The 25,669-nt window shown below is 49.9% G+C and overlaps 1 protein-coding gene across 7 annotated transcripts in view; it reads left to right on the forward strand.

The window, feature by feature from the left end:
• The window catches only part of Mical3 (microtubule associated monooxygenase, calponin and LIM domain containing 3), a 180,805-nt gene that overhangs the window by 47,821 nt on the left and 107,315 nt on the right, over positions 1–25,669 (forward strand). The gene's annotated exons all lie outside the window — the stretch shown is intronic.

Raw genomic sequence — 25,669 nt, forward strand, 5'->3', positions numbered from 1 at the left:
TGGTGTATGGGTCTGCATGTGTGTGGCACTTCAGAAGCCTTGCTGAGCTTTCCACACATCCACTTACAGTCCGCGGGGGCCTTGTAGGGTCAAGTGAAGGCATTTTCCTGGGCTGTGTTTTGGGCAGTGAGTGGGCAGCCTGGGTCACGGGTCCACACAGGAGGCCATGTGTTATAGAACATAGGATGGGGAGCATGATTTGGTCACGGCTCTACACAGGAGGCCATGTGCTACAGAACATAGGATGGGGGCATGCCTGGGTCATGGCTCTACACAGGGGACCATTGCTATAGAACATAGGATGGGGGCTATGCTGTGCTGGCTGTTCTAAAAGTTCTTGGCGTGCTAGCTACCTGTTCTCGAGTTTCCCTTTAAGGGTAGGGTTTGATTTTTTTTCCCCCACTGATCTAAGAAAAACCAAAGCTTCACTGCCTTTCCAGGCTTGAAGCAAGGCAAGTAGCCCTGCCTGGGCTAACGTGGCAAGAGCCCTTTCTGTGCCTTCTGAGCATCTAGAGGGTTCTCTGAGGAAAACTCATTATAGCTCTTGATGACACCTGTTTTAGGGGTTTTGCACCTCATCAGCCTCCAGATGATACCTCTGTTTTCTGCCCTAACTTCCACAGCTGCTTTTGTGTCCCTCTGCGCTTCTGCCTGCCCACAGCCTGAGACTGTTCGGCTCTTCAGCTCGTCCTGCCCTGGCTTCTGTGGGCCAGCCCGCATGCTGAGCACTGGCTAAGCTGTGCGGAGCTCAAGTGACTCATCCCATTCCTTTTATCTCGGCCCGCTCGCTAAATATAGCCTCCTCCCTATGCTCCCATCCCTTCTTTCTCCCATCTCTGGGCAGAAAAATTGCCTTGTTTCTGGTCTTTGATGTGGTGGGCTTGGCGGACACATTCCTGGTGGGTGGAGGGCTCCTGCTGCTGTCACCAGGCTGGTGTGAAGGAGACTTCAGTCTCAGGACCCTGTCTCTTGGGGACAGGTGCCAGTTCTCTGTGAAACCGGGCTGTTGTTTTATTTTGGAGAATCCTGGGGGTCAGTAAGATGGTGGTAGGCGATGTGAGCTCTGTCTTCCTTTTGGGGGGAACTTGTTTTTCTCACAGGGCCCCAGGGGGTTAAGGATCAGAGCTCACAGCAGGTGTTGGTCCTGCCTGTCAGTAAAAGGCCTCCACACCAGCTGGTGAACTTCAGCTTGGGCTCACAGCCCGGTGGGTGCCCGAGGTGTCCCTTTCTTCAGAACGGTCCATGCACATGGGTGGGTGGGGCAAAGTAAGCACAGGTCTTGCATGGTTTCCCGCTGGAGCTCTGTGCTGCTGTCTAGCTGCATCGCCGGTTCGGTGGGGCCGGGAAGAGGCCTACCCTGCAGAAAGACCATTTGGGAAAAGATGACTGCAGAGTCAGGAGTATGACGGAGGTGGGTCTCTCCTGGGAGGTGTGGAGAATTGCAGTCCGTAGTCGTCAGCCCTGAGGGTGTCACCTCTGTCTAGCCCGAAGTGAATGTCAGATTGTGTATTTATTGTCCCTGACTTTTTCTTATTATTATTTTTAAGACAGGCTCTCAGTTATGTAGCCCTGGTTGGCCTGGATCTTGCAACATAGACTAGGCTGGTCTCGAACTCTGAGACCTGCCTTCCTCTGTCTCCCAAATGCTGGAATTAAAGCCATGTACTATTATGATTTTTTTTGCTGGCGGGTCCCGAGCGTTTGCGGCGGGGCAGACTGGTCCTGGTGACAGTGAGGTTCCCTGACCGGGAGAGCCGTGCGCAGACCCAGCCGTGGCGAGCGGTTGGGCAGGCAACAGTGAGTCTCCGGAAGGTGCTGGCTCCCAGCAATGAGCGCAAGCGGGTGGGCGGCGGGCGAGCGGATGGGAGACACGTGGACAGACACATCGTACAGAATAGAATTGGATATTTATTACTTAGAGGAGAGGGGGAGAAGAAGAAGATGACAGAGAGAGAGAGAAGGGGGGGAGAAGTGGGGAGAGAGGCAGAAGGGAAGCTGCCTCTCTGAGAGGAAGACCAAAAAAGAGCAAGCGCGGGCCGGAAGCTGAAGATCAGCCTGCCTCAGCGGATGAGGGAGGGAGTGGGTGTGCCTTGTCTCTTAAAGAGACAAAAATCATAACATGTACTGTACCCAGCTACATACTTACTGTCTTAATTTTGCGCCTATTAACTTAATTTTTATCATTGTTTGTATTGAGTCAGTCTTGCTTAGGCTGACAGGAAATTCATCATTTAGCTCAGGTTCACCGCAGACTCTCGATTCTCCTGCCTCAGCACCAGGACGAGCATACCCACTAGTCTTGCTGTGAAAAAAAAAGAGACACGGTCCATTTTTATTGGATGGCATTTCATATCTGTTGTGTATAGAAAGCTTTAGGAGCACAGAGGTGCTCAGCTTATTAAGCACATAAGCAGCACAGCGGTGATATCCATGTAGCTGTCAAGGAAACCCAGCTCTGGTCCAGCTCTTCTCCACCTCCCATCACTGTGGGTGCCCCTATTTCCCTTAAGATGCTCAAACGCACTGTCAGTTAAAGATGTAGTTCTCAGGTCTGAGGGTGCAACACCTGCCTAGCTTCCATGTTCCTTGGGTTCGTTCCCCAGCACTGCAAAACTAAAACAGGCTTTCTCCCGGGTCTTTAAAGGTCAGCGTGGGCCTAGGTCTTGAAACTTGTTCCCTTCGGATTCAGGTCGCTGTTTCATACCCAGGAGTCTGGCTGCCTGTCTGCTTGGCAGACTGCGTAGTGTTTTGCCAAGCAGAGGGTGGGTCACTCTGTGCCCGCTGCTTCCATTTTTATAGTAATATTCCGTGGCGGGGGCAGGGAGGGATCAGCATGGCGTTGCTTTCTCTTGGAGCCCTGCTGCCCTCTCCCCCTTCATATTCTAACCTTGGCCACACAGCTTCATTCATAAGATTGCCAGTATTTTCTGGAGGAAAGAAAGCTGCAAATCAATCGCCAAGTCCCAAGAACCTCCGGCTGTGATACTCCAATGGAAACCGAATCTGTGGATCGGCCACATTCTCTTCCTTGTCCTCCCCCCTTCCTTTTGGTGTTTGGAACCCCAGTTGAAAACACACCTGCAAACACGAGCTCCAGCGACAGTCAACAGCTTTTCTGAAATGCTGGCTCTTTGCCTGGCAAGGAGCACTGGGAAAGATGTCACTGACTGCCTCCTGGGACAAAGGCTTTCACTATCAGGAGTGGGGGGGGGGGGATGGGCCAGGTGCATTCCCAGGTGGTCTGGAACACACACCCAGGGCATTTTAGGTTTCTGATTTTCTTTTTCCTTAGCGAGCTCTTCCCGGCTGCTTCTCGGCTTTCTTCTACAGTTTCACACTGTACCCGCCTTACACCTGCAATTGCCCTTTGCCGTTTGACAACCGCCAAGCGCTTTTCACAGACTAAACCTGCTCCACCTCTTCTGTGGTGATTGGTGGCTGATGATGTCATGGTATAAAGCTCAGCTTCATTGTTCTGTCTGTGGGAAGGCCCCCCGAAGCAGGCGGCAGCGCTCTTGCTCTTTTGTTCCCTTCAATTGACCCCCTCGGCTGAGGTGGGAAAGGTGGGTGCAGAGCCCATTGCCTTCCCTTGATCTATCCACAGAGCCTGCACCTAGACTCGGGCATGCCTCAGATGCGGAAAGAGCTTAAGACATTGCTTATCCTCAGACTGTCATCCTTTGCACCTAGGAGTCTTTGATGTGTCTGCTTTAAGAGAAGGCAGGCCTTTCGAAAGAGGCCACACCCCCTGACCCAAGAAAAGATAGGGAGAAGTGTTGATTTAGGAAAATAAATACTGCCACAGAAATGTTCTTTTTTCTGTGGAGGAGGGGTACCGGGCCTGGACGGAAGGCCTTCTGTATGCTAGGCAAGCGCTGTATGCTGTTACATCCCCCCAGCCTTCCTGCTTTTTATTTTGGGACAGGGTCTCTCTAGTTTGCCCGGAACAGGCCTTGAATTTGTGGTCTTTCCTGCATCACTAGGCCCCATGGGACATTTTCATAGGGTCCTTGTAAGTGCTGAGGGTCCTCAGAGGTGAACGTCTCCCATGTAAAGGGCCTCAGCAGCAGAAGTCCCTGGAGCTCTGCGCTGACTCTGACTCTCCTGGACCCCTGCGGCACGGGGAGAAGCTGTGCCGTGGACCTGCAGAGCAGGCCCGTCCTAGGCTCTCACAAGGTCATCCTCACGGGTTACTAATCCTCATTCTCAGGTTCTGCTCAGGACATCTGGAAACCAAATTGGGGCCAGGTCTCCTCAGGGTTTTCTGTAGCAGAGAGAACCATGGCCGCCTCCCAAAGCTCCTCTGTTCTCAGAGGTGATAGTCTACAGACTTGGTGCGACCCCTGATCATTGTCCCTTCATGATCGTGAGTTAGCACTCAGTCCTAACTGCCATTTCCAGATGGCAATTGGCAAAGCCAACCGCTCCAATCAAGTCAAAGATGTGACTTTATGTGACAGGCGGCCCTTTTGGCAAGGCAGAAGTCCCTCCTAACCCTCAGGCTGACCTTGGCGGCACTGGGCTGAATTTCCGTCCCTTGGGTAACCCACAACTTTGATTTGCGTGGCAGAAGAAGTTTCAGAGCTGGCCTGGTGGCCATGATCACTTGGTGCATGGTCTCCCACCTCCCACATGGGTTACATGGGTGTAGCACTTCCTTGCAAACATGCAATCACTGGGCTATCTTTGGGTGTGTTGCGGTGTCGCCTCACCTCAGAAGAGACAAGATGGTACAGCTGGTTCACTTCTTCCTGAAGAAAAACATCCAAACCCAAACCATACATGTCGTTTTCTCAAATTCTTTGGACTATTGCTCAACAAGTTGGTTAGGCAGTTCTCCTGTGTTGCTGTTGTTTTCTGCTTGGCGAGAGTAGAGATTTGCTGAGTGGGTGGTGACGTGTATGCTGGGGAAGGTCACCTAAGGGTGCATGAGCTGAGTCCCCAGGCACCATATCCTTTCCCCTGTTCTAAGCCTAGTAGCTGTGAGAACTAGTTGGGGTAGAGATGCATAGACTGTGTCACCACAGAGATCCGGATTTGCCTGGGGTCTGCTTGCTGGAGTGTTTTTGCAGTTTTTATGATGATTCTAGTAAACTTCCTGTCCCACCCTGAAGGCTGACCAGGTACCTGAGCGCTGTGACTTCCTGTCCCATCGTGAAGGCTGACCAGGTAGCTGAGCGCTGTGAGTCCCCTTCCTTTACTCCTCAGTAAAGGATGTTCCCCAGCGCTGCCTTGCCTAAAGCACCATGGTGTTTGGATGGGTCCCTCAGTGGAAGAGCACAGTCTAGCCTGGGAGAGATCTTAGATCCTGTCCCTAGCATAAACCAAAGCGTGCAAGAACATGGTAATTCTTTTGCAAACTGTTGCTGATGTTGACACCTTTGTCCCTGTCTGGTTGCGGAGTTTCTCTGGTGTGCAGTCCTCAGAGTCTCAAGGTGAAGGCAGGCTAGAGAGAAGTGCTGTAGGACAGCTTTTTTCCCATAAGCACACAAAATGAAAACGAGAATCGTGTAGGATGGGGGTCCCCTCTTGTTGACCAAACAAGCCCCTGCAGTGCTGTGATCGAGTGGGTGACAGGGTTCTCGGCTTTGCGTACCTATCCTTCGGTCTTATCTTGGTGGCCCAGACACCCCTGTGAGGGACAAGAGGCTGTCGTTCTGTCCCGGGGGCTTTGGCTTATACTGCACAGCTCACCTGCTTTGATTAAACAGTTCTCAGTGGGCATTTGGCACCAGTCTGTGCTCTGGTGCGGGGCTCACAGCTTTTCTTGCAGGGAGTTTGTACACAGATCCTGAAATGTTCATCATTTGACAGATATACTGTCTCTTTTCCACCCGCCTTCGGTCTAGTGTCCTATTCTGATCCCTTCTCAGGCTGCAAAAGTTTTCATGTTTATGCATCCTTGGGTTTATGCCCTCACGGTGTCTTTATGATGGCCTGCTTTTTCCTCTTACACGCCTTTTATTCTGCCTTCGTGTTCATGGAGCTAGTCTCTCCCCGTTCCCTTGGAGGATCAGCTCTCTTTGTTTTGCTTGCCAGGTTTTTTCCACGCATTACAGACCATGCTTTTGATATTGTGTCCAGCTGGCCCAGGACGAGCAGGCATTAAAACGGAAGCCGACTGGTACATTGGAAAAAGCAGGCGTTAGTACTCCGCTACCTGGACTTACGAAGTCCAGAGGCCATTTGTGAGGGTCTGAGGCACATCTGGCAAGAGAGAACCACACAGGACAGATGGCTATGGTGTGTTGGGATCTTCAGTGTACACACCTGGCCTGTGTGAGGGGCTCAGGTGGCCTGCGTGTGTTGCTGTCTTAGTGCCTTTTGAATTGTGGCTTGCATAGAGCAACTTCCTGTTGTAGGCTGCCTGTCGCGGATAGGCCTGTTTGCTACAGGCGACCGTGATTGCTTTAGTTTAAAGCAAAGATGGGAGCCTACTTTCCCAGACTGAAAAGGCCTCGAGCACGGAAAGAAGTGTTTGTCTGGCTCCTTCAAACATGCTTGGGTCACCCTGCAGAAGGAAACCAATGAATCCTTCATATGATGCTGAAGTCAGACTCTTGTCTCAAGCCTGACTGAAGTCACAGTCACAGTCTCATCGTGCCCATGGAGAGACCCTAACCCTAACTTGTAGTCCGGACCACGTTGGATTTGGTTGCTCTGGCTCCATCCTGAGCCCTCCTAGATCACAGCACAGGGAGTGGAGAGCTGGCCAGCAGGAAGCTTGTGTCCTACTTGCTGTTTATAAGGCACACACCCCTGGCTCTGGTCAGAAGCCGCACCCCACTGGGCTCCCAGCTGTCTGCCAGATCGGATGCCAAGTAGTGCTGGGTCAGTTCTTCCTTAGTATGTGAAGTCTAGTGTGGATTCCGTTCACGCATGCTGCTGGCCCTCCCTTACATGTTGTGCTTAGGCTACAAAGGTGCCACCCTTTATGCAGTTGTTTAATGCGTGCTCTGTAACGTATGCAGATCCTTGACGAAGCATTTTAAGTTAGGTGCATATGTGTGTGTTTGTGCACACATGTGAAAGTACAGGCGCCGTGGAAACCAGAAGAGGGATAGGATCCCCTGCAGCTGGAGTTATAGACAGCATGAGCACCAGTGTGGGTGCTTGGAACAGAACCCAAGCTTCTAACCACGTTGGCACCTTCTCCATAGTAAGCAGGATAGGTCAGTGGAGCCATGCCTGTGAATCTTAGAGATGGAGAACTTAGTACTGGACTCAGTTCCTCTGTAGCCATGGGAGGATTTGGGGAATCGGGTCTCTAGATGGAGAGGTTGGGAAGGTAGAGGAGTTCTTAGTCTATGGGAGGCCTCGGCCCGGGCCTGCGAGCAAGACTTCTGTGTGGAGGGTTTCTTTTTCTTTCCCTCCCTCCCTTCCTTCCTTCCTTCCTTCCTTCCTTCCTTCCTTCCTTCCTTCCTTCCTTCCTCCCTCCCTCCCTCCCTCCCTCCCTCCCTTCCTCCCTCCCTCCCTTCCTTTTTCTTTTTGAGATAGTTTCTCTGTGTATCTTTGGAGACTGTTCTGGAACTTGCTGTGTAGACCAGGGTGGCCTTGAACTCACAGAGATACACTGACCTCTGCCTCCCACGTACTGGGATTAAAGGCGTGTGCCACCAGGCTCTGTTTGTAGTTGTGAGGTTTTGTTTATTTTTAGTCTTTAAATAAATGGAGCATACAGTGTGGTCCTTTTGTGTCTGTCTTCTCTGTGGGCCATGAGTCTGTGTACTTCATTTGTATTGCTCTGTGTGGAAGTGCAGTGGGCCCTCTGTACCCTGAGTTCTGCCTCAGTACTGAATATGCATAGACTTAGTCCTTAGTCCCTGAACAATACAGTAAGGTACTGAACTTGCAGGCTTAGTCATTATTCCTTAAACAAGACACTTGGTCAGCATGGATCTACCTGTCTTCTCTCCCTCTTTGCCCCATGGCACAATATTCATTCTCGCTCTCATTATTTTTGCTGTTGTTCTTATTTTTTGTTTTGTTTTTGAGACAGTGTTCTATTGTATGACCACTGACCTGGTTACTCACTGTGTAGCCTCAGGCTGGCCTTCTGAGTGCTGGGATTACAGGCCTGTGCCACCACACCTGACTCACGTTCATCTCTGTTGCCTGTATCAACAAGAATGGAACTGCTGTTTTAGGTGGGTATGTGGTTGGCATCAAGAACTACTGCTCAGCAGTTTCCCAGAGTAGTTCTAGCACTCCGTGTGTGTGTTCTGGTTGCCCTCGCTCCTTACCTGCTCTTGGTATTGTCAGTCTTTAATTTTGGTCATTTTCACATATATGTAATAGTGTCTCGTGTATCTGATTGACATCTTCTGGTGACCAGCATTGAGTGCCATTTGTTCATGTGTGTTTTCACGCCTTTAGCCTCTCTTCTGCTTGTACGATCAGAATCTCATCATTGCTACTACCAAAAGGCACTTATTGGTGGCTGGATAAATGGATAAGAGGATGCAGTGTTTGCTGTGGTAGAAAAATATTCAGTCACAAAAAGGGAAGGAATGCAAGAAAACATGCCAAGTCAATGAAGCAGACATAAAAGGACAATACGGGGTTTGGGGAGATGGCTCATTAATTAAGAGCACCTACCGATCTTGCAGAGGACCCGATTTTGGTTCCTCGCATTTAGTTCTCCAGTTCTGGGGGTTCTGATGCCTCTGGCCTCCTGTACACATGCACACATACCTACTCGTAGACACAACCACTCATAATTAAAAGTAATAAGTATTGTTTTAAAAGGACAAATACATAATTCCACATACAGGCAATACCTAGAATTGCCAAACATGGAAGCAGAAGGCAGACTAGAGATTGCTGTGTGCTAGAGAGACGAGGGGAGTAGAAGTTATTGTTTCTTGGGACTGTAGGTTCTGTCGGGGATGATGAAAAGTTCTGGAAATAGGTGACAGTCGTACTGCAACATGGCCTTTGATGTGTACTAAGAATGGTTAAAATGATAGCTTTCGTGTTAAATCTTTCTTATTACAGAAGGTAGACAAGCAGAACAAACCCACAGGAAGAGCCTACCTTGAGGAGCCTGTGCCAGAGTTCAGGAGGTGGCACAAGGCAGCGAGGATAGAGGGGAGGGCGTGAGGAAGAGCGGGTAGGAATGTGTCTGCCTCCTCACGGTGCTCAGTGCCCGTGCAGAGGCAGCACCAGGGCTCTAGCTCGGCCTGATGGGTGTTGCTGGGATCAAGAACTAGCTAGACTGGCAGACCTTACCATCCCTGAGTGAGACCAGCGCCATCCAAGGCAGATCTGGAGAGCCCAGTTGGGATGTTCAGCTGCAGAATCCTCTGTCCCCTGCACTGTGGTGTCTGTGGCGGCAGTAGCAGCAATTACTGCAAATGCTTCTCTTTCCTCCTCCTGTTCTTCCTTCCCCTTTTAAATTTTATTTATTTATTTTATGCATATGGATGTTTTGTCGGTGTATTCCTGTGCACCACATGTGTGCCTGGTGTCCATGGACATCCGAAGAAGGCGTCAGATCCCCTATGACTGGAGTTACAGATGGCTTTGAGCCCATGTGAGCTCTCGGAATCCATCCCTGTTCCTCTGGAAGAGCAGCCAGTGTTCTTAACCATGGAACCATCTCTCTAGTCCCCACTGTGGTCTCTTGGTTGACCTTAATGGAGTCACATTGCCCCTCTGGGGAACACCTTTTCATGTGCACAGGAGAGAGCACAGGCCTCCTCAAGCGAGGTCTGCAGACGGATGAGGCACGGTGACTTGGTCCTCACGTCTGAGCCGTTGGCTGTACATTGGGTCTGTCAGCCCGTTCACGGTTTTTTATGTCACTCCCCCTTCCTTGTTGCTTTTACCTATGCTTGTACATAAAATCAAACTGAGGGCTTGGGCCAAAGTCAGTTTCAGGATATACGACATCTGTGAGACCGTGCAGCTGTGTGTGTGTGTGTGTGTATACGCGCGCTTGCGTGCGTGCGTGCGTGCGTGCGTGCATGTGTGTGTGTGTGTCTGAGGCCCTGCAGCCTTATGGGTGCATCTGAGACTCTGCAGCCATGTGGGTGCGTCTGAGACCCTGCAGCCGTGTGGGTCCATGTGTCTGAGACCCTACAGCCTTGTGGGTGCATCTCTGAGACCCTGCAGCCATGTGGGTGCGTTTGAGACCCTGCAGCTGTGTGGGTGTGTCTGTGAGACCCTGCAGCCGTGTGGCTGCATCAGTTAAGATGCCTATGCCTCATGCTAAAGTTCAAAGCATTTTCTCCATAAATTTCATTGTGTTTCTTTGATCAGTTATTTAGCAAATTATGGGGTTGGGGATTCACAGCCTATTGCTCTTCATTGTGCCTGAGAAAGTCTACAGCTGTTGTTGGGAGGAAGGGACATTGCCCATTTCAGGCCTGAACTGACTGCCACATCTTTGGTACCTTGGCTCTGATACTGAAAACCTCTCATGGTGGAAGGATTTGTGAAACACTCAGATTGTGGAGGAGGGGTGCAGGAAGACCAAAGCAGACAGGGGACAGGATTCTGGTTTTTTGTTTGTTTGTTTGTTTTTCTTTTTCCCAGCTGAGAGAGGTTTCCCTACATAGCCTGGACTGTCCTCGTATTCATAATAGTCCTGCCCCAGCCTTCCCAGTGCTAGAATTACAGGTCCATACCACTTGGCCCGTACTAAGGAATTCTTTCTTTTTATCTGAGAAGCACATTTTTTTTTAACCAGTAGTTAACTTTTTAGAAGATTGCATCAGGCTGGCAAGATAGCTCGGCGGTGAAGGCTGCCAAGCCCGATGACCCAAGTTCAGTCCTTGGAGTGCACACAGGAAAGAACTGACTTGAGCGAGTTGTCCTCTGATCTTTCCTGCGGCCCAAAGCAAGGCCCTCAGGTGCTGCAGGACCCAGAGGCTGATTACCTGGCGTGCAGTGTGTCCCGTCCTGTGATCCTTTTCACCACTGTCTCCGTTCAGAGCTCTTCCTCTATGGATCCCAGGTATTCTCAGAGTCTAAGGGAGATGTTCCATCCTGTGGGTAGGCACAATTTTGGTTGTCTTACGTGTTCCCAATGTCTGCTCCCTCTCCCACTGTTTATCCAGATGAATGCAACTGAAGTGACAGCTTTTCCTGCCACCACACAAAAAGACCTCAGTGGCTCTCAGGGCCGAGAGTAGCAACTGCGCATCAATGCCTGGTCTCTCCAAGGAGCCGTAGCTCCCTCGATGGCAAAGTCTTATCATTGTCTGTACACTCTTGTCATTTGCAGGGTGGGATGTCGGGGTTGAAATAGATCAAGGAGAGGTGGGGGGGTCTGATGGGGTGTGCCTTCTCCTCTGTCAGCCTGTGGTGATGGCTCCGGGGCCTGGTCCCATGCTGCTGTGTCCTCTGAGACTTCCCGAGGTGTCACCAGAAACACAGGGTCACTTATTTAAAACCTTTGACAGTAATATCCTATGTCATTGGCTTACATGTGTGGGTCAGATACCGAGTTGAACAGAATGCACCGTCTTTTCCCAGGCGAGTAGTATTGCTGAAGGTGCCTGTTGACTCTGCGCCTGAACTGTGTTTCTAGCTGTGGTCCTTGGTGCCAGTGTTGATGCTGTCTAGGAGCTCATGGGAGGAAGTGGTGAGGATGACTTCTCGGGAGTAAGACTTGCTTAGGCCACAAGAACGGGGTGGGGGGGGGAGGTCACAGCCACAAGTGACACTTCCTGACATCCTCTGAGAACATATGTTTGCTCCTAGACTTTGGATTTTAATCCATGGGGCAAACCTGAGTGTTTGCCCTCTCGGGACCAGAGCCAGCAGTAATCCTGCTACAGTAAGTTAGAGTTTTAGACAACCAGGCTGTGGATCATCCCAAATAGGGCCTCTGGCCATCTGTGTTGGCATTTTAGGACAGGGCAGACACAGAATGTAACCTTTTGGCTCTTTAGGGCCCTGTGCTCGCAAATCACGGTGGTAGTGAAATGAGTCTCCTATCGGGAGACTCGGGAGGTATCTGGCTTTGAGCCCAGAACGGTTGGAATTTTAGGACTCAACGAGCTCATGATGGCTAACTTCCGGCAACTGAATTTCAAAAGGGAAGAAAGGAGAGTTAGCCTTCAGTATGATCCTGGAGAGCATGGGGGAGCATCCTCTGTTAAAGAAATGAGAGTTAGCCTTCAGTGTGATCCTGGAGAGCGTGGGGGAGCATCCTGTGGTAAAGAAAGGAGAGTTAGCCTTCAGTGTGATCCTGGAGAGGATAGGGGAGCATCCTCTATTAAAGAAAGGAGAGTTAGCCTTCAGTGTGATCCTGGAGAGGATAGGGGAGCATCCTCTATTAAAGAAATGAGAGTTGGCCTTCAGTGTGATCCTGGAGAGGATAGGGGAGCATCCTCTGGTAAAGAAATGAGAGTTGGCCTTCAGTGTGATCCTGGAGAGCGTGGAGGAGCATCCTCTACTAATGAAATGAGAGTTTGCCTTCAGTGTGATCCTGGAGAGTGTGGGGAGCATCCTCTGGTAGGGTCCCCGGCGGGAAGGAAAAGGTTGTGGGCTGTGCATTCGCCAGACCTGGCCACAACAAGCCAGGGGTGTTGTATGGGTGTGAGATCAGCAGCTCTCGGAGGAATACCAAGAGTGGGAGAGGGTTGACCCTGACAAGCACTTGGAGCAGAGGAAACTTGGGCTTCACTGGTGAAATTGTGTCTAAATCATACTTTTCATCTAATTGGAAGGGAGACTAGGATTTGGGTTAGCCCTCCAGCTCTACTTCTGCTTTGGGAAGAACGATTGAGATTTTCTTTATGCAAACGATTAAAAAAATGTATGTATGTATTTGTATATATGTGTGAGTGTGTGTGTGTGTGTGTGTGAGTGTGTGTGTGTGTGAGTGTGTGTGTGTGTGTGTGTCATTGATGGCAGAAGGCTGGGAGCCCAATCTTTGTTGTAGCTAGAACTGGGGTTCATTCAATTTGCAAGCCGTGGGTGTCACAGAAGACGCATGTGACCTTGCTGAGGAGCAGGGGCTTGCCCCTTGCGAGCTACCCACCCCTGCCAGCTCTGTTCTCTCTGGCCCTTCCTTCCCAGAAGTTTGCTTGTGCTGGCTTTTTCTTGCTTCATCTTTTGCATTGCCAGGAAACCCATAGAACATCTGGATATCCCCCCCACAAGCCCTAGTGTCTGAAAAGCGTAGCTCTTGTCCTGAACTGTCAGTTGGAAAGAGCAGTCCTTCCCATAACTAGGGGACATGCAGAGGTGCCTTGAGGAACGCAGCTTCAGCTACCTTCCTGTCTCCTTGTTCCCTAAATCAAGTTAGTACCAAATTAATCGTCATGCAAATGCTTCTCCTCCTCTGTGACCTCTGACACTGTCTCTCAGAAAGCCTTTCCTTTCCCTTTTCCTCCTCTCTGGTACCACTCTAACGAGCACCAACTTTTGTATAGAATCTGTACTAGGTAAAAGTGGGAACACAACCCCTGCCTGCTAACTAGAGCCGTGTTCACGGGCAGACGCAGAATATGTGAGTGTTGGAGTGCCGCCTATGCCACTGGGAGAGGAAACACTGAGCGAGGCTGCCTGGCAGGTAGTGGGTGGCCTTGACTCCTGAGCAGGGGTCTCTAGTGAACAAGGAGGAGGACACTTTGCCTGAGGACAGCCTGCACAGGGGTGAGGTATACCCCAGAAAATGTGAACAAAGAAAACTGTACGCTTGGAGGCATAGGACATGTGGCTGGTGCTGGGACTTGATGGGCCTTTGCCCTTTGCTAAGAATCCAGATTGTTCCCTGAATCAGTGGAGGACAGAGATAGGGAAAGAAGGAACACTCTGGTGTTACGTGGTGCTAGGTTGGAGGGAGGTTAAGGTGCTGGTCTAACAATTCACATAGTGTCCTGAATACTCCACCAACAAAAGGGTAGGGGCACTATGAAGTGAGGGCCCCGGAAAGCACCAGTAGGTTGGGTTGATGGGGTGAAGAGCAGGGACTGGGGTGACTCTTTTCACCTAGTGGCTGGGTGGAGGCAGCATTTCTCTATGAGGAGGAAGATGTGTGTGGCTGAGAGAACAGAGGTGTTCGCTTTGGGGCTTCTCTGTGTGGTGCCTGTGGGGTGTCTACATAGATGCACTTCAACTCATTTGGTTTTCAGGGTCGTAGAAGGATGAAACTCAAGGTCATCTGGTCTTATGAAGAGCAGCAGACAACCAGGACTCTGGGTAATGGGAGCTATAGGGAGAGAAGCAGGAGGCCCTGGGCTCACAGAGCAGGGGCAGGAGTTTCCAGGAAAAGCCATTGAGAGGGCACGAGGGAGATAATGACTGAGCCTTTCTGTCAACCTCAGTGGAGTGGTGGGGACAGAAGCCAGACTGCAGGGGGAGGAGATGAACACAGAAGGGTTGTTCGGAGGCGTGGTGTTAAGAAATGGTGACAACAGCAGATCTGGTAGCCTGATCTCCCAGGAGGCCCAGTAGTGGAAAAGGAGGCCAGTGACCCAGAGGGGAATAGGGAGATGGGAACCCAACCATGTTAACAGAGTGGGAAGCTGGCATGGGAAGAGGTTTAGAATGTGTAGCGGATGGGTGGGTGATAGTTGCATGTTATTTGAGTGTTCTTAATGGGAGAAAGTTGGGGAACAACATGGTAGAGATGAAACCTCACTCCCAGGAGGCAGAGGGGATGGGCTGTACATCTTTGTCTGTCTTCTCTGGGACAGGTAGGGGGCTGGAGGGCAAGGAGCCTGAGCCCACTTCCCCAGAGAGAAAGGGAGAAGACCACAATACTTGTGCATAAGAAGTGAGATCATTGGAGAGTGGGGTGGAGGTGGGGGTGGAGCAGACTACCTGAGACCTAGAGCCAGGTGCCAGACCAGGAGAAATGAGCGACTGGGAAGCGGGTGGGCAGGGAAGGACCATTGGTTGCATTGAGACCCCACCTGGGATCAGAGATAGTGTAGCTGTGGCCTCTTCCCTCTGCGCTGTTGGGAGTTTGCAGGCATTAGGTGTTGCTCTGTCTTGTGTCCATTTCAGTGCGGAAGCTTGTGGTCTAGGTATTAACTGCTTCATTTCCCATCGAATCAGAAGCTGAATTTTGAGATTCACGATAACCCTCTTGACCTTCCGTCTTAATGGATAAACAGTGCCATTCACATACCCCTGGCCCATGGCAGTATAGTGGTTTTCTGACAGATTTTAAACATAATTTGGAATTAGAAATATTATGGATCTGTCTTAGGGTTTCTGTTGCTATGAAGAGACACCATGACCGTGGCAACACTTATAAAGAAGAACATTTAATTAGGGCCGGATTACAGTTTCAGAGGCTTAGTCCATTATCATTATGGCAGGAAGCATGGTAAACAGGCAACATGGTGCTGGAGAAGGAGCTGAGAGTTCTGCATCTTGACCCAAAGGCAGCAGAAGGAGAGTCCCACACTGGGTGTGACTTGAGCATATAAGACCTCAAAGCCCACCTCCACAGTGACAGTGACTTCCTCCGACAAGGCAAACCACAACAAGCCCATTTCTCCTAATAGTGCCACTCCCTATGGGCCAGGCATTCAAATACATGCATCTGTGGGGGCCATTCCTGTCAAACCAGCACAGCTGGTGTCTCACACCACTGGTACCACTATGACTTTCTGGAAATAGGTTCTTTCCAGGGGGACAATTGTTCTGAGGTGATTGGCTGTTGAAGCAGAGCTGCCCCTAGCCCCTAGCTCCTGCCCTGCTCTCCTTCCTGCCTCCTTCCAAGCCATTCCCCTTAAGTTTCAGGCAGGAACAGGGTGTGAGCCCAGGAAGGGGGCCTGCTGGATGGATCCTCCTTTCTCCTCATGGGATTCCCAGTTCTCTGTGTATGCCTCCCAATCTGGTGCAAGCATGCCATCCGCTTTCATCTGACATAGCACCTGCCTTGTGACCTCATGGGTTTCCAGACCGGCACTTTAGTACCAGGATGGGGAAACTTGGTTATTCAAGTCATGGTTACTAGGCGCTGCTGCTTAGGCCAGCAGCCGTTCCAAGAGTGATGACGAGGCCTTCGTTGGGGCCCGGGAGCCACGGAACAACAAACAAGCAGCATTTATAGCATGTTAAGTCAGAGTGTGTACTTTGGAGAAAAACAGAAAATGGCACAGAAAGGGTGGTATCTGGTGGTGGTCGTGGCAGCAGCAATGATCCCAGCCTTGCACATGCTAGCGATTGGCTCTTCCTCTGAGCAACATCTCCAGCCCAGTGTGCGGGGGATGTCAATACTGAGAGCGGGATGTTTGGGTAGCATGTCAGCTGTATGAGAAGTTCACACCCTGAGAGGCAGAGAGTCATTTCTCTGTCCGTTGCTGTTTTATTTCTAGAGCCTAGAGAAGTACTGGGCCACTAACAGGTGATAAATGTTTATATGTATTTATATGCATTCAAATATATCTACATATTCAGTACATATTGAATATATATTATATATTCATATACACATGTAACATGAGGGCCTACTTGTTGTCGGGTTTTCTGCCCTGCCCTGTTCCCGCAGTCGTTAAATCCCAAAGAAATCACACACAGATCTACATTAACTATAAATTGATTGGCCCATTAGCTCAGGCTTCTTATTAACTCTTATAACTTATATTAGCCCATTATTATAGTATATGTTAGTCACATGGCTCAGTACCTTTTTCAGCGGGGTAGGTCACATCTTCCTTTTTCTGTGGTTGGGACAGGACTGGGGAGGAATGGGTTTCTTCCTTCCCAGAATTCTCCTGTTCTCATTGACCCGCCTCTACTTCCTGTCTGATTGTCCTGCCTATACTTCCTACCTGGCTACTGGCCAATCAGCTTTTATTTAAAACATAATTGACAGAATATAGACAGTTGTCCCGCACACACACATAAATTTGAAAAAGTGAGTGGGTCTGGTAAGATTGTCTTCAAACAAAAGAGCAGAGAAACACGGACTTCCATGTGTGGGGTGGCAGGGAGGACAGGAGGGCTGGGGCTCAGCAGGGAGGTATAAGGATGGAGCGGTCTCCTTGAGACTTTCCTAGGGTCTGTGAAGTAATGCTAAGATGGCGCCGCTTCCTTTGTCCTCTGCTTTCTGGCGAGCACCCAGTGCAGTGGTCTCGAGGCTGCCGGTTGATGTGCAATGTTGCAACAGATGCAGCGCAGATCAGACTGAGAATCCAGCTGCCCTCTTAGACCCACATTGAGAGATCTGCAAGAATGTCAGAGTTACTTGGCTGTTTTAGAAAATAACCGTTTTCTACATATATACTAGATTGCTGCTCTTAAAATATTGGCTTCCCAGTTGTGATTTCATGAATAGCAAATATTGATTACCGTGACGGGTGGAGAAAAATAGGCTTGAGACCTGGCTGTTGGGTTTGATAGTGTGGAAGTCATTCAGGACCTCTGTGCTATTCCTGGGCAGTGGCAGGGATGGAGGTCCAGGAGAGACTGGGAGAAGAAGAAAGCTGTGACTGCAAGCCCAGGCAGCCGGGAGTTTTGCTGTAACGGGACTAGAGTTAGCCAGCTAAAAGGGATGGGGGCAAGGCTGAGTTTTTAAGATAAGAGGGCTTACGTTGGTGGGAGTGGTCCCACTGGGGTGGAGGAATTGATGCAGCAGTCAGTGTGAGATGCTCAAGTGCTCAGGGGGAGCATGGCCTCAGATAAGCACATACAGGGTTGCTCCTTCCTTATCATGGGGAGGCAGAGGAGACGGACATAACCACTGGTAAATGATATAAGCTCATAGGGAAAAAAAATCAAGAATGTTAAGAAACTGAAGGCCATGTCAGGAAAAATGGCTGAAAGAGCTGAGGAAAATGTGCAGATAAATGCTGTGTGACAGCAAGTGCTTCTGACCCGGATCCCTTCGATGGCACAGTTTAGACTGTGGGGTGAAGAGTCTGTGGTGTTCTACCTAAAAACCGCATCGTCGAGAAGTTTCAAAGGGCTCAGTGATGGTGGGCTACTTCATAAGGTAGGGTTGCCAGTCACTTGGAGCTGTCTTAGGTGTTAGAATGGGGCATCTACCAAACTAAGTATTTCGCAGATGCTTCCCAGCCTTGACCATGGTTAGCTTAAGATTCCATAGTGGTCTTGCTAGGTAGACTAGAACACTGAGAACCCCTAGATTCTAGTGGGTTCTAAGTCCTTGGCTGCAGGAGAGAGAGAGAGAGAGAGAGAGAGAGAGAGAGAGAGAGAGAGAGAGAGAGAGAGAGAGAGAGAGAGAGAGAATTTTAAGTCAGTCCCTGTCAAGTTTGTAGCATTTTCCCGAGAGTTCCATGGCTGGTCATTGGGAGGTATTTGTGTCTCTGGGAGGCTGGAGCATGGCCGCGATGGCCCTTGAAGTCTCCCCATCAGCTGCCATACTCAGTGTACTTAGAGCCACTTGGTAGCCCATCATTCCACAGGACTTAATGAAGTACCTTCTGTGTGCCTGGAACAAGATGCATAGTACAGAGCCGATGGCAGCCGGCCCTGTGGAGAAGGAAGCGCTGGAAATTCTCTGTTGTCTGTGCTCCCTCCTTGCTCAGTGACACCTTTTCCCCAGCCAGACCCTCCCACCTCTAAGCCTATAAGGGAGCAACACTCTCAGGTTAGTAGGACCAGAAGATACTGGCCTTTGCATCCTGTTGTGATTCAGCTCTGTGCAGTTAGGGGCAGAAATTCATATCTTGCCAGGCTTGAGTTCCTTCAATGAATGGGGGCTAGAGCCTGCAGGAAAATCCAGATAGGTTAGCACTGTTTTTACTGCCTCGCCTTTCGACAGCCAAGAGGAAGCATTCCTGAGAAACTTGGTTTCTCTGGCTTCCTTTTACAAAAGGCCCCATCGAGAGCAGATGCTCTGATATACGGTGATATGAAGAATTCTGGATTGCATCCCCGTGCTCAGAGTACTTGAAACTGCATGTCTCCTGATAGCCAGGCATTCGTCTCCTGGCAGACGCGGCTGCCTGTCCCCCTGGAGGATCCTGAACACACACTATGCTGAGCTTTCATTTCTAAAGCTGCATTTTCGAGTGGTTTTCAAAATAACGAAGGCTGTAGTTTCTAGGCTGTTCTGACCCAAACAAGACTGTCCCTTGGAATCTTTACTTATTTTATTCCGTGTATATATGTGAGCGCCTACATGTGCATATGTATCATGTGTGCCTGGTGCAGGAGAACAGAAGAGGGGTTAAATCTGGACTTGGAGTTACAGGGGATTGCCAGTCATCTCCTATGTGACTGCTGGGAGCTCAACCTGGGCCCTCTGCAAGAGCAGCGAGTGCTCTGAACCACCGGCCGCTCTCAATAGCCCCAAACTTCTTGAAGCTACAGGTGACCAAGAACAAAATGAAGGCGATAGGACTGGGGAGAAGGCCTGCTTGCCATGAAGGGAAGGTGCGGTAGTGCTCACATAAGTGCTGGGTGGGGTGGTGGCTTGCCCGTAATCCAGCATCAGAAGACAGGCAGATGCAAGAGATCCCTGGAGGAAGCTGCCTGTTGGGACTAGCCTCATTGGGGAGTTCTGGGTTTGATTGAGAGATCCTGCCACAAGAATGAGGTGGAAGGGTGATGGAAGGTTTTCGTCATCAGCCTTGGGCTTCTATGACAGAAGTAACCATTCAGTATTATCATTGCTGAAGTGACCTTGTGTCTGCCTAATGAAAATATGGCCAAACTCATACAGCTGGCATTGCCTCAGCCCCTCCCTGCCATTGCCACCACTGCACCTCCTGGAACCAACAGAGAGGCCGAGTAAGACAGAAAAGACGGTTTGAAGTGTTTCTCTTTGCTTCACTCCCCAACCTGCCCACGCTATCTCGGTTATTTAGGGTAGCCATTCATTCAGACTGCAAATAACTGTTTGCTGCTGAGACTTAACTGTGATGATTAAGCTTCATTGTCAGCCTGACTCAAATTAGATTCACTTAGGAGACAAACCTCCGTATGTGGTATTTCCTAAGAGGCTTAACGGAGGCAGGGAGACCCTGGATGTGGGCAGAACCGTCACACTGACTGGCATCTTAGAGTGTGTTCAGAGAGAACGCAGGGAGAGGGTCTCCAGCGTCCGTCTCCTGCCTTCCCGGATGTGAGACAGCTTTACTACATAGCTGAGCTCTGCACCTGCCGCCGACGGACTGTGTTCTCTGCACCATGAGCCACAATGAACCTTACCCTTCGCAGGCCGCTTCTTGTCAGACATCTGCTCACAGCACCGAGAGAGGCGATCCGTACACTTAGAACTGCCAGCTGGTAACGGTGCTGCGCTTGGTTGTCACCTCGCTGTGTGCCTGGTACAGTAAACATTTTATATTCATTACCTCAGTTTCTTCAAAACTCGGATTCTTTTCATTTTACAGATAAGAAAACCGCAAGGCACAAAGCCTGCAGATGTTTCTTTTTGATTGTTTGTTTTTGAGGGTTACGCTGGGCATCGCTGACAGTGTTGGTCATGGTTGTGTGTTTCGGGTGTTTGCTTCAGCCCTGGATGCCTCGTGTGTTTGGGCAGCAGAACTCCGAGACAGAGGTCAGCTTGGGTTTGGCTCGCTTCATTTCTCCGTTGCTTAAGTATTCTTTGTTTTCACAGTGAAATAGGTTATTGGCAGAGAAGCAACAAAAAAGTTAGGAAAGCTCTAACAGAGGTTAAGGCCATTCTTGCAGAATTAGAGACTTTGAAGGGAACCCAGAGGTCATGTGATCTCAGGTTTTGTGGAACACCTTTAGGGATAGTCCCCAGCCCTCAAAGTGTTCCCCATAATGTCCCCAGTTCTTCTTCACCATCTTCTGGGCCACGAAGGCTCTGAGAGGTGCATTCTCATAGGGTCACCCCTTCAAGAATGAGGTTTCTTGGCTCCTATCCTCCACCCACCAACTCCACAACAACAGCATGTTCCCATTACAGAGCAGGCTGTAGCTGCAGAGACCTGGTCACAGCCTTGAGAAAGCTTGCAGTTAGTCAAGAGAGATGTTTAATGAGACGTTTGCAGAATGGCAGGGCATATGAAGGCTACCACAGTGTGAAGAGGATGCACAGAGAGGGGTGGGCACCACGGGGGCAAGACTGGTTCCGTGTTTCTTCACAATTCTGTTGGATGTGAATTTGATGCTAAGCAGCATGGAAAGTCAGAAAAGATTGTAGGGATAGAACACATTCAGAAACGAATAGGCGTGAATTGACATCTCTATTAAAACACTTAACTAGCTAGGGACAAAAGCTACCTCAACTTCAAAGAAGACATATATGGAAAAACTCACAGTAAATACCATGCATAATAGAGAAGATACAGGAAACACATTCTCACCGTGCTCACTAGTGAAGACACCCTATGTTCACTAGAGAAGACACAGTACACACCATGCTCTCTATTGAAGACACAATACACATCTTGCTCACTACTGAAGACGCAGTACACACCTTGCTCACTAGTGAGGACACAGTACACACCTTGCTCACTCTTGAAGACCCAATACACATCTTGCTCACTACTGAAGACACAGTACACGCCTTGCTCACTAGTGAGGACACAGTACACACCTTGCTCACTCTTGAAGACCCAGTACACATCTTGCACACTACTGAAGACACAGTACACACCTTGATCGCTACTGAAGATAGTACATGCCACGATCACTAGAGAAGACACAGGAAACTGTGCTCGGTAGTGAAGACCGAAAGCCTTTGCTGCTAAAGTCAGGATCCAGGCTCAGCCACTCACCCCCACTGCTTCTGTTGGTGTAATGTTAGAAGTTAGTTAGATCAGTTTGGCAAGAAAAGGCGCCCACGCTGTAAAGATGACATCATCGCTGTTGGTAGGTAATAGGAGCTTCTACTTTAGAAACCCCAGAGAGTCCATCCACAAATCCCATGAGAAGTAGTGAAGGACTCAGGGAAGTCAGCCTGCCCAGGTCAGCTGCATCTCTGTGTCCTACCAGGAATGATCTGCAGAAATTACAAAAGCAGTTCCATCTACAGTAGTTTCAGAAAGAACGAAATACTTGGGGCTGGAGAGATGGCTCAGAGCTAAGAGCACTGGCTGCTCTTCCAGAGGACCTGAGTTCAATTCCCAGCAACCACATGGTGGCTCACACCACCTATAATGAGATCTGGTTGTGCAGGCATACGTACAGCCAGAACACTGTATATAATAAATAAATAAATCTTAGGAAAAAAAAAGAGAATGAAATGAAATCCTCGAGAATTAACCAAGAAAGTAAATGCCGTATACAGCAAATTCCAAAACATTACCGAACAAGAATAAACATAAGTGAGAATACATTCCACATTCTTGTGTTGAAAAATTCAAGAAGTCAGCATCATTCAGATACAAACAAAAACCTAAAATTCTTACCAAATTCCTAGGGGCCCTGAATATCAAAAACAATATTTGAAGTATAAAGCTTGGGAGGATTCATGTTTCCTGATTTCAGAAATTATTACAGAGCTGCAGAAATCGAGCCAGGCCTGGTGACACACACTTGGTGGTGGTTCTGTTTCACTGTAGCGGTCCACGCTGGCCTTGAACTCCTGACCCTCCTGTCTCCATCTCCCTGCTGGCACGGGTGCAGGAAGTGGGCCTCTATTTTCTTATACTTCTGGGTTTTTTTTCCATTTTCTATTTTTACAAATCACGTCCCTCCCCCACCCCTCCCTACCATCTGTTCTAAGAGCTGGGAGTCAGGGCAGCCTTTCCTATCCTGAATGGAAAGCGCACATTGTTCCCAGTGCTCTTCCAGGCCCTGTCCGCCCAGCGCTCTCCTCCCGAGTCCAGGAACGTGTCACCGGCTGGATCAGCAGTCAGCTGCTGGGAGACAAAATGCAGGGTGTTGTCGGGTGGCAGACCTGCAAAGGTGCCTGAAACCTGAAAACCTGGCCTTGCTGTTTCTTCCTCCTCGGGCTCCTCACTTCCCTCGCTGCTTCCTGCCATACCTTGGCCTTTCCATCCCCAGGAGCTCTGGCTCTTTCTGGCCAGGTTTCCTGGTCTCTAGGTTCCTGTGATGATGAGTGTTGATTTTCCCAGAATGCTCGGGCGGGTGGCACACTGGGTGAAGAGAAGGCAGGAAGACTATGATGCCGCTTTGACCTTCAGGACGGGGGAAGTGACGCTTAACAGGATGGGCCCTTCTGCCGTTCTTCCCGGCCATTCTGTGTGAGTCACAGTGCTGGGCAAGTGTTCTGAGGAGTGAGGGAGTCCCAGTGCGGCACAGCGTAGGTGCGTGAGGTAGGCTAGACAGCGCTGGCCGCCCTGGGCTGGCTTCCTGCTCTGCTCACCTGGCTCGCAGATGCGAAAGCGGAGGCAGCCCAAGGGACTCTGTCTCGGGTAGTCTTACTCTAGGTGCCTGTTGCATTGTTCCGAGAACCAGCCTGCCTGTTTACCTGGTGTCATTAGTGCCCTGCAGGTCATGACCCCTTAGCCAGGGCACCTCTAATACTTGCCCGCCGCTCCAGAGCAGATGCTCTGCACGCTTTGGGGAACTGGGCAGAGACTGTGCATTAGAATAGCATTGTACACTCAAACAGATGCTGCAGGGTTTATTAATGAGAGTGTCCGGCCGGGCCGTGATGGAATTGGATTCGGGAATGCCCTGTGGCGGTCAGCAGCTCTGGGGAAGGGAGAATTTACTTCTGAGTAGGTAGTGCCCAACCAGGGGATGTCAGCTCCGGGTGGCTAGAACTGTTCTTTGGAAAGTAATATCCGAGATGCTCTTCAAGGGCAAGTGTGGGCACAAGGCAGTGCTGCAGCTGGGAAAAAGGCTTTAGGAGTATGGTGTGAGCCGGGTGTAGTGGTCCACGCTTTTAATCCTAGCATTTGAGAGGCAGAGGAAGGAGGATCTCTGTGAGTTTGAGTCCAGCCTAATCTACATAGTGAGTTCCAGGACAGCCAGAGTTAAACAGATCCTGTCTTGGAAAAAAAAAAGAAGAAGAAATATGTAGTGTGGAATCTTGAACATACTGGGTTCAGCAAGAACTGCATGGTTCTGAGTGCATTGAATTCTGGCAGGAGATAGCCAGTGGCTGCCAGTTAGGAACAGAGAAAAACCATGTTCCTTCTTGGCACAGGTGATCAGGTCGGGTGGGGTTAGTGGCTATGAACACAGGTAGGGTATGGGGGTTGGGGTTGGGAGGGGCAGGGCAATGCCTGCTCTGAAACCTGGTCACAGTCGGCTATTGTTCCTGCCACCCTTTCTTCTGCCTCATCGTACAGATGTGTGGAGTTTTCCACTTTTACAAGCTGTCTTTTGACTGGCTACCATTTCTAAGTCTGGGCTGTAAGGAAAGAGTGGACTCTTTATGGCCTTCAGAATATTTTCTTGCCTTGGTTTAGGGGAGACTGGAGGTTGGTTCTGATTGATTCCAGGATTTCTTTTATTTGTTTTTGTATTTCTTCTTTACTTGTGGGGCTGGGGGTGGAACCAGAACCTTCCACACACTAGTGCTCTGCCACTGAGCCACACCCCCAGATAATTCATTCTTCTTTTTAAATCCCGTGTTCTTGGCCTCGTGGCTATTGAGACAGGCCATGGTTATTAGCAGTGTGGTATCCAGAGCCAGGAGGGCCATTGAGCACATCATGGTTTTGCGGTAAAAAGCCAAGCCAGTGTGTGTGGTAAGAGTCCCCAGCTTGCACTCCTGGGTTTGGCCTTTCCCCTGGGAAACAGGAGGGGAATGCCGATCTCTGTACTTCCCACCTCCTCCTTTGGAACCCAAGACATGTCTCAGGGGTTTTGATTTAATCCCATGAAGCTTTAGTGGCACGTGTAGAAAAACAAACATCCCCCACTGCCTTGAGCCTTCCATTGCTTGATGATTTGTCCAGAGAAACAGCTTCCATGTCTTAGGGTCTTCCATGTCATAGAATTTGGGTCTGTCTCTAAGAATTGGTTCTGTCAGCACCAACAGCCGGGGGGCTCCCACCATTGTGAGTCCATCCACTGGATAGTGGGCAACTCCTTGCCCCTCAGCATTAAGTGCGGTGTATCTGCCCAGTTCCTCCTGTCATCCCAGAGTAAAGCCTCTTCGTAGCAAAGCTCCTCCCAGTCTCATTGATCCCAGAGGTGAGTGAGCTGTTCTGACTGGAACACTATAAGATTGCTGCAGCCAGAATCGTCCTAGCATTCGGCTCAGAATGTTGAGGCTCTGAGAGTTAGCAGATCATCAGTCCTTCCTTCTCACCTTCCAAACTGGGAACTAAAGCCACAGGAGAAACACGGACTTCCCGAGGGTCATGCGCAGACTCCAGGCTGGGGCAGGACTCCCTGCACTCCCTGTTGTATGTCTCTTAATAGTGGTTCCTTAAACACAGCACAGAAGAGATCCGGGCACGAGTGGGTGCAGAAGTATGTAAGGTTGCTGTTTCTCGCCTGTGCCGATTCTTGTCTGCACACATATGGGGAGACTGGTGGTGGCCATTTCTGATGATTCCTTGGTATGGATCCCATCATTGTTAGTCTAAAATACGGAATTGGAAAATGCGACGGCTGTAAACGTACCCTGCCGTACCATGTGCGGTGAAAGCTTGGCGATTCTTATGTGCCAAGTGACCGCTGTGGCTCCTGCTTCTCAGCCATCTCTGGCACGGTCCTTTGACTTTCCACAGCCTTCTCTGTACTAATTCTTGCAGCCGTCTTTCAAGAGGGCTTGTCATCCGGCTGGCCTCTGTCAGATTGGTGTAGCTCTGTTCTCTCCCACCAGCCGCTCGGTAAACTTCAAGGTCATTTGTGCTCAGAACCTCCATGTAGTGGGTTCAAGGCAGCG

Source organism: Arvicola amphibius, chromosome 2, assembly GCF_903992535.2.
Source record: "Arvicola amphibius chromosome 2, mArvAmp1.2, whole genome shotgun sequence".
NCBI classification, from domain to species: domain Eukaryota; kingdom Metazoa; phylum Chordata; class Mammalia; order Rodentia; family Cricetidae; genus Arvicola; species Arvicola amphibius.